General features: G+C 39.7%; 1 protein-coding gene and 1 long non-coding RNA gene across 4 annotated transcripts in view; one reads left to right on the plus strand and one right to left on the minus strand.

The window, feature by feature from the left end:
- The window catches only part of LOC140486957 (protein polyglycylase TTLL10-like), a 157,767-nt gene that overhangs the window by 126,542 nt on the left and 17,893 nt on the right, over positions 1–13,332 (plus strand). The gene's annotated exons all lie outside the window — the stretch shown is intronic.
- Positions 1–13,332, minus strand: part of LOC140486958 (uncharacterized) — a 106,415-nt gene that overhangs the window by 83,837 nt on the left and 9,246 nt on the right. The window lies entirely within an intron of this gene.

Below are 13,332 nucleotides of genomic sequence, written 5' to 3' on the forward strand. Positions count from 1 at the left end.
CCTCTGAGATGACTAAACAAGCCACTGAGCTGTATCCAAACAAGGTAACAAAGGATGCACAATAAATCCTAGCCAGATCAGCGATGCCCTGATCTCAAGGATCAATCTTAAAAAGAAGGCTTGCTGTGACCAATATTAATGATACAATTCAACTGTGTATGAGACTGCAAATTGAGTACTACCTACTAGTCAGAATTTATAAAAGAGTCATAGCTCTGGGTGTCAGCTTGTCTCACAGGGACACTATACATTGACAGTGGAAAAAAATCCATCAGTATTCCTATTGCAGATCCTCATGCAGCAAACCCCAGTGCAAAATGCCTATGTTTATGATCAGATCCACTTGGTTATCCTGTTTGTTTATGATCAGATACACCTGGTTATCCTGTTTGAGTACACTCATACATTCTTTCCATATAGATGAAGAAGCTTTGAGATGTCACTCCCTCCAGTGGGTAAATCATAGTTCTAAAAGTTATTGCAAAAGATTCATGAAGTAGTGGATAAAAATGACAGAAGAGTAGGGAGATGATGAGGAAATGTGTTTTTTAAAATTTTAAATGCCTCAAATTATGATGATATGAAAGGTGCTGGAAGCAGCTTCACAAAGGTTGAAAAGCAACTTGGATAAATCCATGAATGGTAAAACTTTGCAGGGCCAAGACAGAGAAGTGTAAATCTTTTTGGACAGCTATTTCTAAGAAGAGTTAAATGACCTTCCTCCTGTGCTTCAAAAATCCAAAGTACAATGCTAATTTATTTTTACCAATTTTCCTCACCTCTTTCATGACATTGGCAATGCAATGCTTAATTATGTTTTGTCCGCTATCTCCCAGATTCATTTCATGGGCAAGCCAGACTGAGCAGATACAGGATAATTGGATCCACACAGATTTAAGTCCAGAACTTGAAGTTGAAAGGACACTGCATTGCCTCCATTTCTCCAATTTAACATTAATAATGCCACTCCCTTGTTCTTTTCCCACATTCCTGCAAATGTTTCTTTCTGTAGTATACATCCAATTCTCTTTTGAAAGCTACTGTTAAGTCCATTCCCTCCACCCTATCAGGAAGGACATTTAGATTAGAATAACTTGCTATGAGAAACATTTGTCTGCATCTTGCAACTGGCTTTTTTGCCAATGTTCTTAAAATTTATTACTGGCCTTCTGATACTTTTCTGAATTTTAAGGCTTTGGTATGTTGTTGGGAATAAAAATGGGAGATTTCTTCGGCCTCTAACTGTGTAACATTTTTCTCCAATATATCTGGAAAAAAAATGATGTGACAGTATTGTCAAATGCTAGCAATGAACTAATAGTCTTGAATGTTTTGGTAAGCTAGCATGTTATACTAGGACTCCAACTTGCTATGCTGTGGACAAGGTGGAACAAGTGATTTCCCATGTAGCAGCTTGCTCACTTTGCTCCTCCCATTGTAAAGCACTTTGTATAATAAGTCTCTTCTCTATGGAGGGAGTAATTGGTTTCATTTGTTCTTGCACAGTTACGAGCAGCTGTTTATATGGTAACATTAACAGCTTTGGAAGCAATTCATCTACTTATTAGATGGATGTAACATAGAGAAATACGAACACTTTACCAGGTGGATTACCTCCTGTTTTGTAGTGTGACTATTAAGTACCTTGAAAAAGACTGCATTACAAATAATCTTCTGGTAGATATTTTCTGTAAGTACAATGAAGCATAACAATTACGTCACTCACAGTGGCACAGTTATCCACAGACCCCTTTAGGAACAGCTTTTTTTTAAGCTGAATGGTGGTGTCTATATACTATACACTATAAGATAATCCAAACAGCCAAAAGATCCCTATGGATTCCTATTGATATAATTGCTCTAGTGTGTTGTATAGATCAGTTCCAGTTTAGCATATGCATCAAGGCTGTAATTGTGGCTGCCACATGCACAGGTTTGGAGGTATACTTTGTGTCAGAAACAGAGGACTGTCCCATTAACGTTCGAAAGTTGAGGGACCATGGAGATTACCTGAGAGGCTTCTCTTACTTGAGGTGAAGCTATGCAGAAAAACATCTTAGAGATAGCAGCATGGAGAAAAGCTCCTCTGGTTAGCTTCACATTAGAGTTATGATTCCAAACCATGAGGGAGGGATCACTAAAATATAAACCCTCCATTACACAGCAAAGTCAACATTTCCTCAGAACAATGCAAAATAAGCATCAAATGTCAGGATATCTAAATTCTATCTGAGTACTTTCCAAACCATTGCCCGTTGTGGCCCTATTTTGAAGTTTGAAAACACCATGTCCCCATGGGGAGAATTAAAGAGCAGGAGGACAGCTGTTTTAACTTGGACATAGCTCTCTGACAGGAATTGCCCCATAGCCCATGACCACAAAATTTACCTTGCAATGCCATTTGGGGACCCAAACTCCTACCTTGAGAGGCCCTGTTCTAGCTTCACTGCTTCACCAGACCTTTATTAAAAAATAGTTTATTTTTCTCCCATTAATGGTACAACTGTGCAGATGGACCATGGCAGTTATTTTTAATGGTGCTGTTCATTTCCTACTTTGGGAGGCCACATCCTGATGCATCAATTCAAAACCAGTAAATATCAACCAAGTTTTAATTTGGTCACATGACAATGGTCACATTAGTGGACCATGTGACACATAATAGTAGCAACAGACTATGAATTGTTTATTGTTGTGTTAACATTGAGATGTAGCCATGATTTGTTGGTCAATGAGCAGAATTATATGTCTCTCATCAGCAGTTGACAAGGAAATTTAACAGTATAACTCATGAACTGACACTGGCAGTCTTACCATGGAGATTTGCAAATGTACAATATAACTGATCTATTTGCAAATGTACAATATAACTGATCTCTTTGATCTAATTAAACTAAAGCTAACATTCTGGCCGTGATATTGGAGTGGAATCTCTAGGGAAGGGTGGGATAAAGTGTTTCTTATAGTCTTTTAAAATCATTTCTGTCTTGTATACAACCTATTGTTATGGACTAGACCAGATCATTCAAAACATTCTTAAGCAGGCAGCCCACACTATAACTTTACAATTTGTTTCAGTAAATATACAGTGAAAATTACCCACTGGTTGACTAGGTTGACTACCAGTTTTAAAAAAGATAAAAATTTATTCACAAAATTATACAATGAAACACAATGAATAGAATAAAGAACTCCTACAGAACTCAGTCTATACAAACTAGACTTCGTTATGCTGTTCCAAATATACAAAACAGTGACAATAAGCAAACCCCCTTAAAAAAAACAGTAAAAGATGGAACAAATGCTTAAAGGTTGAAGTTAGAAGGGCAGAAAGAGAGAGAGTCTGTTTCCACACAACTGAACTCTTACCTTGTTCTGGACTGAACTGCTCAGCTAGAGAGCTGACAACTCTCCTTTCATTATACAGGTCACTTCTAAAACATAACCACTTTGGCCTGAAGTCTCATCTGTTTACATGTAAACAAAATGCCTCTCAAAATCCTTTCTCACCTCTATACCAAACTAGTCACTTCAGAGCTGGGAGGGATTTGTGACCCCTTTGAAAAAATCCAAGGACACAGTACCCTTGAAGAAAAGGAACAGCTTTTAGCAAAAAGGGACCAGCTTTGTGACATCTCCCCCCTTAAAAAAATGAACCATTAATATCAAAAGATGGCTTCATTTTTAAAACCCTTCAATAACAAGCTAGTTAGTAGTCTAAAACACACATGTACACTATACTAACTATGCATAGCCACATGCGAATGCAGCGCACCCGCCACCGAATGCCCCCACATCGAGTTTCAATAACGCATCGGCAATCACGTTTTTACAACCTGCTACATGCGCAATTGTCAAACTGAATGGCTGCAACAACAAGCTCCGTCTAAATAGTCTGACATTTGTGTCCTTAAATTTTTCCACAAATGTCAATGGGTTATGATCAGTGCATGCGATTATCTCAGATGCATTGCTGGTAATATAAACACTGACATGTTGTAATACCAACACCAAGCTTAAAGTCTCTTTCTCTGCTATTGAATATTTCTGTTGATGAACATTCAACTTCCTGGAAAAATACCCGATGGGTCTTTCTATTTCCCTCGTCATCCTCCTGCAGGAGCACCGCATCAACACCCACATCACTGGCATCGATAGCCACTTTGAAAGGCTTTGTGTAATCCTGTGTGGCTAATACTGGGACAGTGCTTAACAACATCTTTAGGCTGTCAAATGCCTTTTGACGTCTGCTTTCCACTGAAATTTCTTGCCCTTTTTTAACAATTCAGCGAGTGGAGCAGCCACACTGCTAAGGTTTGGCACAAATGTTCGGTAAAATCCATGCAATCCCAGGAACCATAGTACTGCTTTTTTCGTTGATAGTGTGAGAAATTCCCCAATTACTTTCATTTTTGGATCCCGTGGGGCCATTTGTCTGTGTCCAACAACATGGCCCAGGAAGGTGACTTGGGCTTTAGCAAATTCAGTTTTAGCTCCGTTTACCACCAAGCCTCCGAAGTCAATCGAACAAGTCCGATAAATGCTGTAAATGTTCCTTCCATTAGTGACTAAAAATCACCAGGTCATCAATATACACTTCACAGTTGGGTAATTATTAGTCTTATTAGTCAGTCTCTGAAATGTTGCTGGAGCATTTTTCATACCAAATGGCATAACTTTGAACTGATATAGTCCATTTGGCAATACGAAAGCCAAAATTGCCTTTGCTCTCTCTGACAGAGGTACTTGCCAGTAGCCTCTGAGCAAGTCCAACTTAGAAATGTAGTTGCTTGTCCCACTTGTTTGACACAGTCCTCCAAGTCGTGGAATTGGATATGCATCTGTCTTTGTAACGGCGTTGACTTTGCAATAATCCACCCATAACCATTGGGTACCATCTGGCTTTGCCACCATGATTATGGGTGAGCTCCAGTCACTGTAACTCACTTTGATTATGTCGCCTTGGAGCATGCACTCTATCTCCTTCTCTACCTGTGCCAATTTTAGAAGGTTATGCCTATAAGGATGTTTCTTAATTGGAACAGCATCTCCTATCTCTAAATCATGCACAATTAGTTTAATATTTCCCCGTTCATTTTTGCATATCTCCCATGTGATAGCAATAACTCTTTCAGGTCATTTCGTTTTTTTTGTGGAAGGTAACTCAATCATTTATCCCAATTTTTGACAACTTCCTCATTGTCCAATTTGATTTGAGGAATGTCCAATTCAGAATCCTCTGAACTTGGTTCTTCCTTCTGTGCTGTAATCATTAACACCTTCTCCTCTTGCTTTCCTTCCTTATCAAAATACCTTTTGAGCATATTCACATGACAAAATCTGCGAGATTTCTTCCTGTCTGGAGTCCTTATCAAGTAGTTCACTTCACTCAATTTCCTCTCGATTAGATAAGGTCCACTAAACCTGGCTTTTAAAGGCTCACCTGTTACTGGAAGTAACACCAATATCTTATCCCCAATTGCAAAATTGTGAATTTGTGATTTCTTATCTGCTTCCTGTTTCATCACATGCTGTGATACTTTTAAATGCTGAAAAATGTGTTGCTGATAAAGCACAGCAGGTCAGGCAGCATCCAAGGAGCAGGAGAATCGATGTTTCGGGCATAAGCTCTTCTTCAAGAATGAAAGGTTCCAGTAACACATTTTTCAGCTCTGATCTCCAGCATCTGCAGTCCTCACTTTTTCCCATACTTTTAAATGCTGTCTAGCCAACTCTATAGCTCTACTTAATTGTTCTGTAAAATTTGGCACATAGTCCAAATGGGTAGTCTCTGAATTCTGACCTATCGATTTCTCCTTAATCAATTTTAATGGTCCTCTTATTTCATGCCCAAGAATTAATTTAAATGGACTGAATTTGGTTGATTCATTTGGTGCATCTCTGATCGCAAAAAGTACAAACGGAAATCCTTTATCCCAATCATCTGCATTATCCTGACCATAAGCCCTCAACGTGGTCTTTAGAGTTTGATGCCATCTCTCTAGCATCCCCTGCAATTGTGGATGGTGCGCAGTACATTTGAAATGCTTTATTCCAAGTTATCCATAACCTTCTTGAACAGTTTGGATGTGAAGTTTGATCTTTGATCTGACTGGATCTCTATTAGTAGTCTGTATCTAGTAAAATAATTAAATAATTCTTCCACAACCCTTTCAGCTGTGATGTTACATAACGGGATTGCCTCTGGAAATCTATTCGACACATCCATTATTGTTAATAAATACTTATTCCCACTTTTTGTTTGAAGTAGGGGACCCTACATAATCAATCAAGACTCTTGTGAAAGGTTCTTCAAATGCGAGAATAGGTACTAAAGGTGCAGGTTTTTTTTACAGCCTGTAGTTTTACGATGAGCTGACATGTATGACATGTCTGGCAAAATTCAACCACATCCTTGTGTAGTCCATGCCAGTAAAAATGTCTTTGCATTTTGGCATGTGCTTTCCTCACCACACATGCGCCACACGCAGCACCTCCTTTTTATATCCTACTGGCAAAACAATCTCTACCCACTTCTCATCTGCTTGAATGTGTGATGGTCTCCACTTCCTCATTAAGACATCATTTGTTAAGTAGTAACATACAGGGATGGATTCATTCTCCTTCGCTGTATATGCCTTTTGATACAATCGTTTTAACTTCTCATCTTTCTGCTGTAACTCAATAAGCATAGCAGAGCTAAAGATACTTGTATGTTTACCTACTCTGTCCCAAGTATCTGATCAAAAAAAGTCACAGATACAGCTATGTCAACTTCCGTATCTGTGCCTTTTGATCTCTCCTGCTTCAGCTTGTGACGCTGTCATCATGTGATCACACAATCTGGGAAGATTCGAGGTTCAGTTAGTAAGTTTGCAGATGACACCAAAATTGGGGGTGGAGTGGACAGCGAAGAAGGTTACCACAGATAACAACAGAATCTTGACCTGATGAGCCACTGGGCTGAGAAATGGCAGATGGAGTTTAATTCAGATAAGTGCGAGGTGCTGCATTTTGGGAAAGCAAATCTTAGCAGGACATATACACTTAATGGTAAGGTCCTAGGGAGTGTTGCTGAACAAAGAGACCTTGGAGTGCAGGTTCATAGCTTCTTGAAAGTGGAGTCACAGGTAGATAGGATAATGAAGAAGGCATTTGGTATGTTTTCTTTTATTGGTCAGAGTATTGAGTACAGGAGTTGGGAGATCATGTTGCGGCTGTACAGGACATTGGTTAGGCCACTGTTGGAATATTGCATGCAGTTCAGGTCTCATTCCTATCAGAAAGATGTTGTGAAACTTGAAAGGGTTCAGAAAAGATTTACAAGGATGTTGCCAGGAATTGAGCTATGGGGCAAGGTTAAACAGGCTGCGGCTGTTTTCCCTGGAGCGTCAGAGGCTGAGGTGTGACTTATAGAAGTTTACAAAATTATGAGGGGCATGGATAGGATAAATAGACAAAGTCTTTTTCCTGGGGTCGGGGAGTCCAGAACTAGAGGGCATAGGTTTAGAGTGAGAGGGGAAAGATATAAAAGAGAGCTAAGGGGCAATTTTTTCACACAGAGGGTGGTACGTGTATGGAATGAGCTGCCAGAGGAAATGGTGGAGGCTGGTACAATTGCAACATTTAAAAGGCATTTGGATTGGTATATGAATAGGAAGGGTTTGGAGGGATATGGGCCAGTGCTGGCAGGTGGGACTAGATGGGTTGGGATATCTGGTCGGCATGGACGGGTTCGACTGAAGGGTTTGTTTCCATGTTGTACATCTCTATGACTCTATGATTCCTGGATAAATATCCTTAATTTCTTCAGTTGCCTGCATCTCTACTGGCTTTTCAACTAGAGTAACAATATACCTACCGGTGAATCAGCTATATCATTAGCAAGGACAAATCGTAATCCTGGAGCTGAGAGTTTGTCCAGTACTCCTACCACACATTCTCCACTCTTCTCTGGACTCTTTAGCCTCACTTTACATAATTGAGCGCTTTTTGTCTCACCATGAATTCCTGTTACCAGTACCTTTTCTGGCAATATTCCCTCAGGAGTACATATCTCCTCATCCTTCAGGATTACAGACTGAGAGGATTCTGTGTCCCTTAATATTATAGTCTCTTTACCTGCTACTTCTGGCGTTTGTGAAAAAATTTTACCCTTGCATGCATATTTTTTAAGCAGATCTGGTACCTCCTCCTTGATCAAACTCTGATCATCTTGAACACTCTGAGGCAGTCTAGATTAGATTACTTACAGTGTGGAAACAGGCCCTTCGGCCCAACAAGTCCACACCGACCCGCCGAAGTGCAACCCACCAGACCCATTCCCCTACATTTACCCCTTCACCTAACACTACGGGCAATTTAGCATGGCCAATCTACCTAACCTGCACATTTTTGGACTGTGGGAGGAAACATGAGCACCCGGAGGAAACCCATGCAGACACGGGGAGAAACTTCCCTTGTGCTTTTTGTTACCAGTCCAACAAAACTCCCAGGCTTGTCTGTTTTTTCTACTTCTGTCTTTCTCCTAGCTCACCGACACTGTGATTTCGTGTGGGCCACTTTGTTACAATAAAAACACCGGAGCTTTTTAACTTCTTTGTCCCCCTCAAGGGTTTCTTTTTTACTCTGTGGTGAGTTCCCCTTATGACCTTCACTGAGACCTACTTTTCCCTTTCACGTGAGGATTTCCCTTTGCCCCAATTTCTATCCCTCATGGACTGAAATTGATTCTGGAAGCCAAACTGAATTTTATGGACCAGCTCATAATCATCAGCCACATCAGCTGCTAACCTTGCCATTTTAACTCTCTGCTCTTCCCCATGAATTTGCATTACGTCAGGCAGTGAGTTTTTTGAATAATTACCTCTCTAAGGGCATCATAGGTTTACTTGATCTTTAAAGCTCTCAATCATCTATCGAAATTACTCTGTTTGATCCTTTCAAACTCAATGTAGGTTTGACCTGGGCCCCTCTTTAGATTCCTGAGATATGGTCTATAGGCTTATGGTACAAGCTCATATGCACTTAAAATGGCTTTTTCCACCTCCTCATACTCCCCAGATAACCTCTCTGAGTGATGTGAATACCTTACTAGCCCTGCCTACAAGTTTTGTTTGGATCAACAAAACCCACATTGCCACTGGTCACTGCATTTGTTTAGCCACCTTTTCAAATGAGACAAAAAAAGCTTCCACATCCTTCTCATCAAATTTAGGCAATGCTTGAACATACTTAAACAGTTTCTCACTGGGCTTCTGACTACCAGGGGCTTGCTCATTCTCACTCTTTTCCTCACTTTGACTGCCTTCAGCCTTTATCTCCAGCCTTTTAAGCTGACTTTCCTTTTTAAGTGTCAGTTTTTTTAAGTTCAAAAGCTCACTCTTTTTATTTCTCTTCTGCTGCTCTCTCTTTTTCACTCTCTTCTGCTTTTGATTGTAACTCAAACTGTTTCATTTCTGCTGCCCTTTCCTTATCTCTCACCTCTAACTCAAGCTGCTTAATTTGTAATTGAATTATTGCCATCATGATAGATTCTGATAGTTTCTCTGGCAAGTTTAAATGCTGAGGTATTGCTGTAATTCTCTCTCCTTTCCTCACAAAGCAGGCAGGTCCAATCCCAGCTGGTCTGTTAATTCCTGCAGCTTAGTCTTATTCACCTATTGCAAAACTTCCAAAGTCACCGCATCCACTTCCAGAAAACGTTTGGTGACTGAAAAAGCCATTCCTATCCCAAGCTTTGTCTACCCAACCAAACCAACACCTGAAATGAAGACACTAGCACCTACCACTCGCTGTTTAAAATCCTGCAAAGAGCCCCAATCTGTTACGGACTAGGCCAGACCACTCAAAACATTCTTAAGCAGACAGCCCAGACCATAACTTTACAATTTTATTCAGTAAGTGTACAGTGAGAATTACCCAGAGTAAGTTAGCTAGGTTGACTACCAGGTTTTAAAACGGACAAAAAATTATTCACAAAATTTACACAATGAAACACAAAGAACAGAATAAAGAAGCCCAACAGAACTCAGTCTATCCAAACTAGACTTAAATATACTATTCCGCATATACACAACAGTCCCAATAAGCAAACCCCTTCAAAAAAAACAGTAAAAAGTGGAACAACTGCTTCCAGGTTGAAGTTAGAAGGGCAGAAGGAGAGAGAGAGAAAGAGTCTGTTTCCACACAGCTGAAGTCTTACCTTGTTCTGGACTGAACTGCCCAGCTAGAGAGCTGACCACTCACCTTTCATTATACAGGTTACATTTAAACCATGATCACTTTGGCCTGAAGTCTCATCTGTTTACATATAAATAAAAGGCCTTTCAAAATCCTTTTTCATGTCTGTACCAAACTAGTCACTTCAGAACCAGGAAGGATTTATGAACCCTCGGAAAAAAACCCAAGAACACAGTATCCTTGAGAAAAGGGACAGCTTTTAGCAAAAAGGGACCAACTTTGTGACACTATGTCAAAACCCAAGACAGGAAAAAGACCTGCCCCTGCAACCCTCCCCCCTCTAAGACCTCTATGCTCTCCCAAATTTAGCTGTGGTGCATTCCCCATTATTATCACCCATCTTTGCTGGCTACTCATTTAGCTGTCAATACTCCAGACTTTTGATTTCCCACCCTGAACTTCTTCCACTCTGCAACTGCTCTCCTTTGTGATTCTCTCTAAAGGTGTTTGGTCACCTGCCTATATATCATCTTATGAGGCTCAGTGTTAAATTTCTTTTGATGAAGCGCCTGTAAAACATATCAGGCTATTTTAATATGCGTTGAAAGTGTGTTGATGGGAAAGCAGAGCAGGTCAGGCAACATCTGAGGAGCAGGAAAATTGATGTTTCGGGCCAGAGCCCTATGCATCAAGGCATTACATAAAGACTAGTTGTTGTTAGTGATGTTTGTCTCACCATATATTGGAAATGACACAAGCTCCCTGTAATGAGCTTTCCAAAACTGGAACGTACGCTGTTGTGATTTGCAGTAAACATCTTTCTACAATATCAGGGTTTAATGCATAACTTCACTATTCCAGTTAAATTGGAGGAGAGAGAAAAAACTCTTTCACAACTTCCTTGGCATCCTGTGCTGGATCACTCACTAAAGACAACTGGGCCAGTACTACATCAGAGCTTTGCATGTGATCCAATAAATATAGAGGTATCAAGCATCTTTCACATTTCCAAGAATATTCCAACAGTATTCACTGTAAAAAGGTAATGCTCCCCAAATTCTGATCTTCATGTACCGACTGCAAGTTATTTAATACTTTGAAATTTCTAAATTTGACCTTAATTGAACTCTGCAGAAATATTATGAGAAATATTGCTACTTATTCCTGAAGACAGTATACTATGATAGACACTCTTAATAAATAATTATCACTTAGACTAATAGTGTGTTCAAGAGGATATAATATCCTGCTACTGAGGGACCACTCTGTCTAAATTGCAAGCCCCAGGATGTTCACAAAAATTCCTGAGGCTAGTTAGAGAGCAATTGCTTGTAATTTTGAGGTTAGGAAAAAAACATTGTGGATGAGAGAAATGTCAGTATCACAACTATCATTGTGAAACGTTGATAGGATTTTGCCTCCATTTGAAAAGAAGGTGTTTATATTTGTTAGCATTAGGGGAAATGTGGAATTGGAAACACAAACAGATCACTCAGAAGGAAAGACCAGTCAAACTTGTGAATGGCACATCCTGGCCTGACTAGTTTTGTATACTTCAGAATGGAGCTCCAATATTTCCAGTGCTCATTTCCAATTATTACTTTGTTTCCCGCTGAGGGGCCATGGGCTGATTGAATGACCTACTTCTACATGTAATTCGCATGTCTGTATGTATTTCATAGACCCTAGTTTCATCTTTCTGTCAATTGGTTGCATCATGTCTTGGCTTAGTGTAATTCAATGTAAATGATCCAAACCTGTGCAGCTGTAGTGGTCGTTAAAAAAAAATCTCATTTAATATACATGTATGGTTTACCTGCTGTGGTGCATATCAACTATCAGGTTTTTATTGAAGGATTTCATTTTAAAAGAAAATAATGAGACAATAGTTTGCGTTAGTCACAGTCATTTTCTTTTCGGTAGCTTCTAAATTAGTTGCCTAGCAGTGCCCAGACCAATCAAACACATGCAGATGGCAGCGTGTAACACAGCACTGACCTAGCCAGGATTTATTTGGATTGCATTAATGTATGCAAAACACTACACAATGCATACTCTTGTCATGTAATTGAATGGGAATAAAGGGAATGGCAATGAATTAGAAATAGAGACCTCTCGTGTTTCAGTAAATTGCTGCTTGTGGTACTGGTATGTAAGCCCTGCACAGTGAGTAATCCCAGAATACAATGAAGGATCTGATACCTGTTCATTGAAACATCCTTTCTGATTAATTAAAGGACTTTGTTCCTTCATTTGCTTTTCGACAGTGCCAGTTCTGAAATGAAGGGTTGAGATTATTCCAATGTTTGATTATTAATTTGTCTGCCTCACAATGAGGTGGGGGAGGTTGGCGGTGGAAAGGATGAAAGAATTGATGTCCATTTTTACATGACAATTGTGGAAGACAATGGATAGGGCTGAGCTGGATAGGGCAGTGCTTTAATAAATCTGAAGAACAGATAGCATAGACACAGCTGAGCAGACCAGGAGTTCAGTGATAGTCTTTCACACAAATAGGAGTTTTAAACTCTTAAGTGTCTAGCCAGATATGCTAGTAGTGGCTCCTGTAAAACCATACTTGTATCAGAAATTTTAAAACTTACTTGACAAAACCTAACCAAATACTCAGTGAAGGAACATAAGATTTTTATAGGAAGAGTCACTGGACTCAAAATATTAACTCTTCTTTCTCTCCACAGATGCTGAGCTTGTCCAGCAATTTCTGTTTTTGTTTCTGATTCCCAGAATCTGCAGTTATGTCATTTTTATTTACAATTCGTAATGGCTGTTTTTTTTTAATTACTTAAAGTATAACACTGCTACAGTGCAGGAGGACAGACCCCAGGTAACACGACACTGTATTCAAAAGGAGATTTTCTCTACATTTGCAGTCTTTCTTGGCTCTGTTTTTGGTTCATTACTATCGGCAGAATTTTGCACCTCCTGACTTGAAGTGTCATAAATGTGAGGACAGAGGGGAGATCCAGGAAAAAGAAGGCACCCACAAAGAACAAAATTCCAAATTGACGGTATTGATCGCTGTCACCTTTTCTATCGACAGTAATGGGATATCCAGTACCTCAAAGCACAAAACAACACTGAGCCTTTCCTTCCTCTTAGACTTTATAGGGATTCTAGTCTTAAACACAG

Source organism: Chiloscyllium punctatum, chromosome 16, assembly GCF_047496795.1.
Source record: "Chiloscyllium punctatum isolate Juve2018m chromosome 16, sChiPun1.3, whole genome shotgun sequence".
Classification (NCBI taxonomy): domain Eukaryota; kingdom Metazoa; phylum Chordata; class Chondrichthyes; order Orectolobiformes; family Hemiscylliidae; genus Chiloscyllium; species Chiloscyllium punctatum.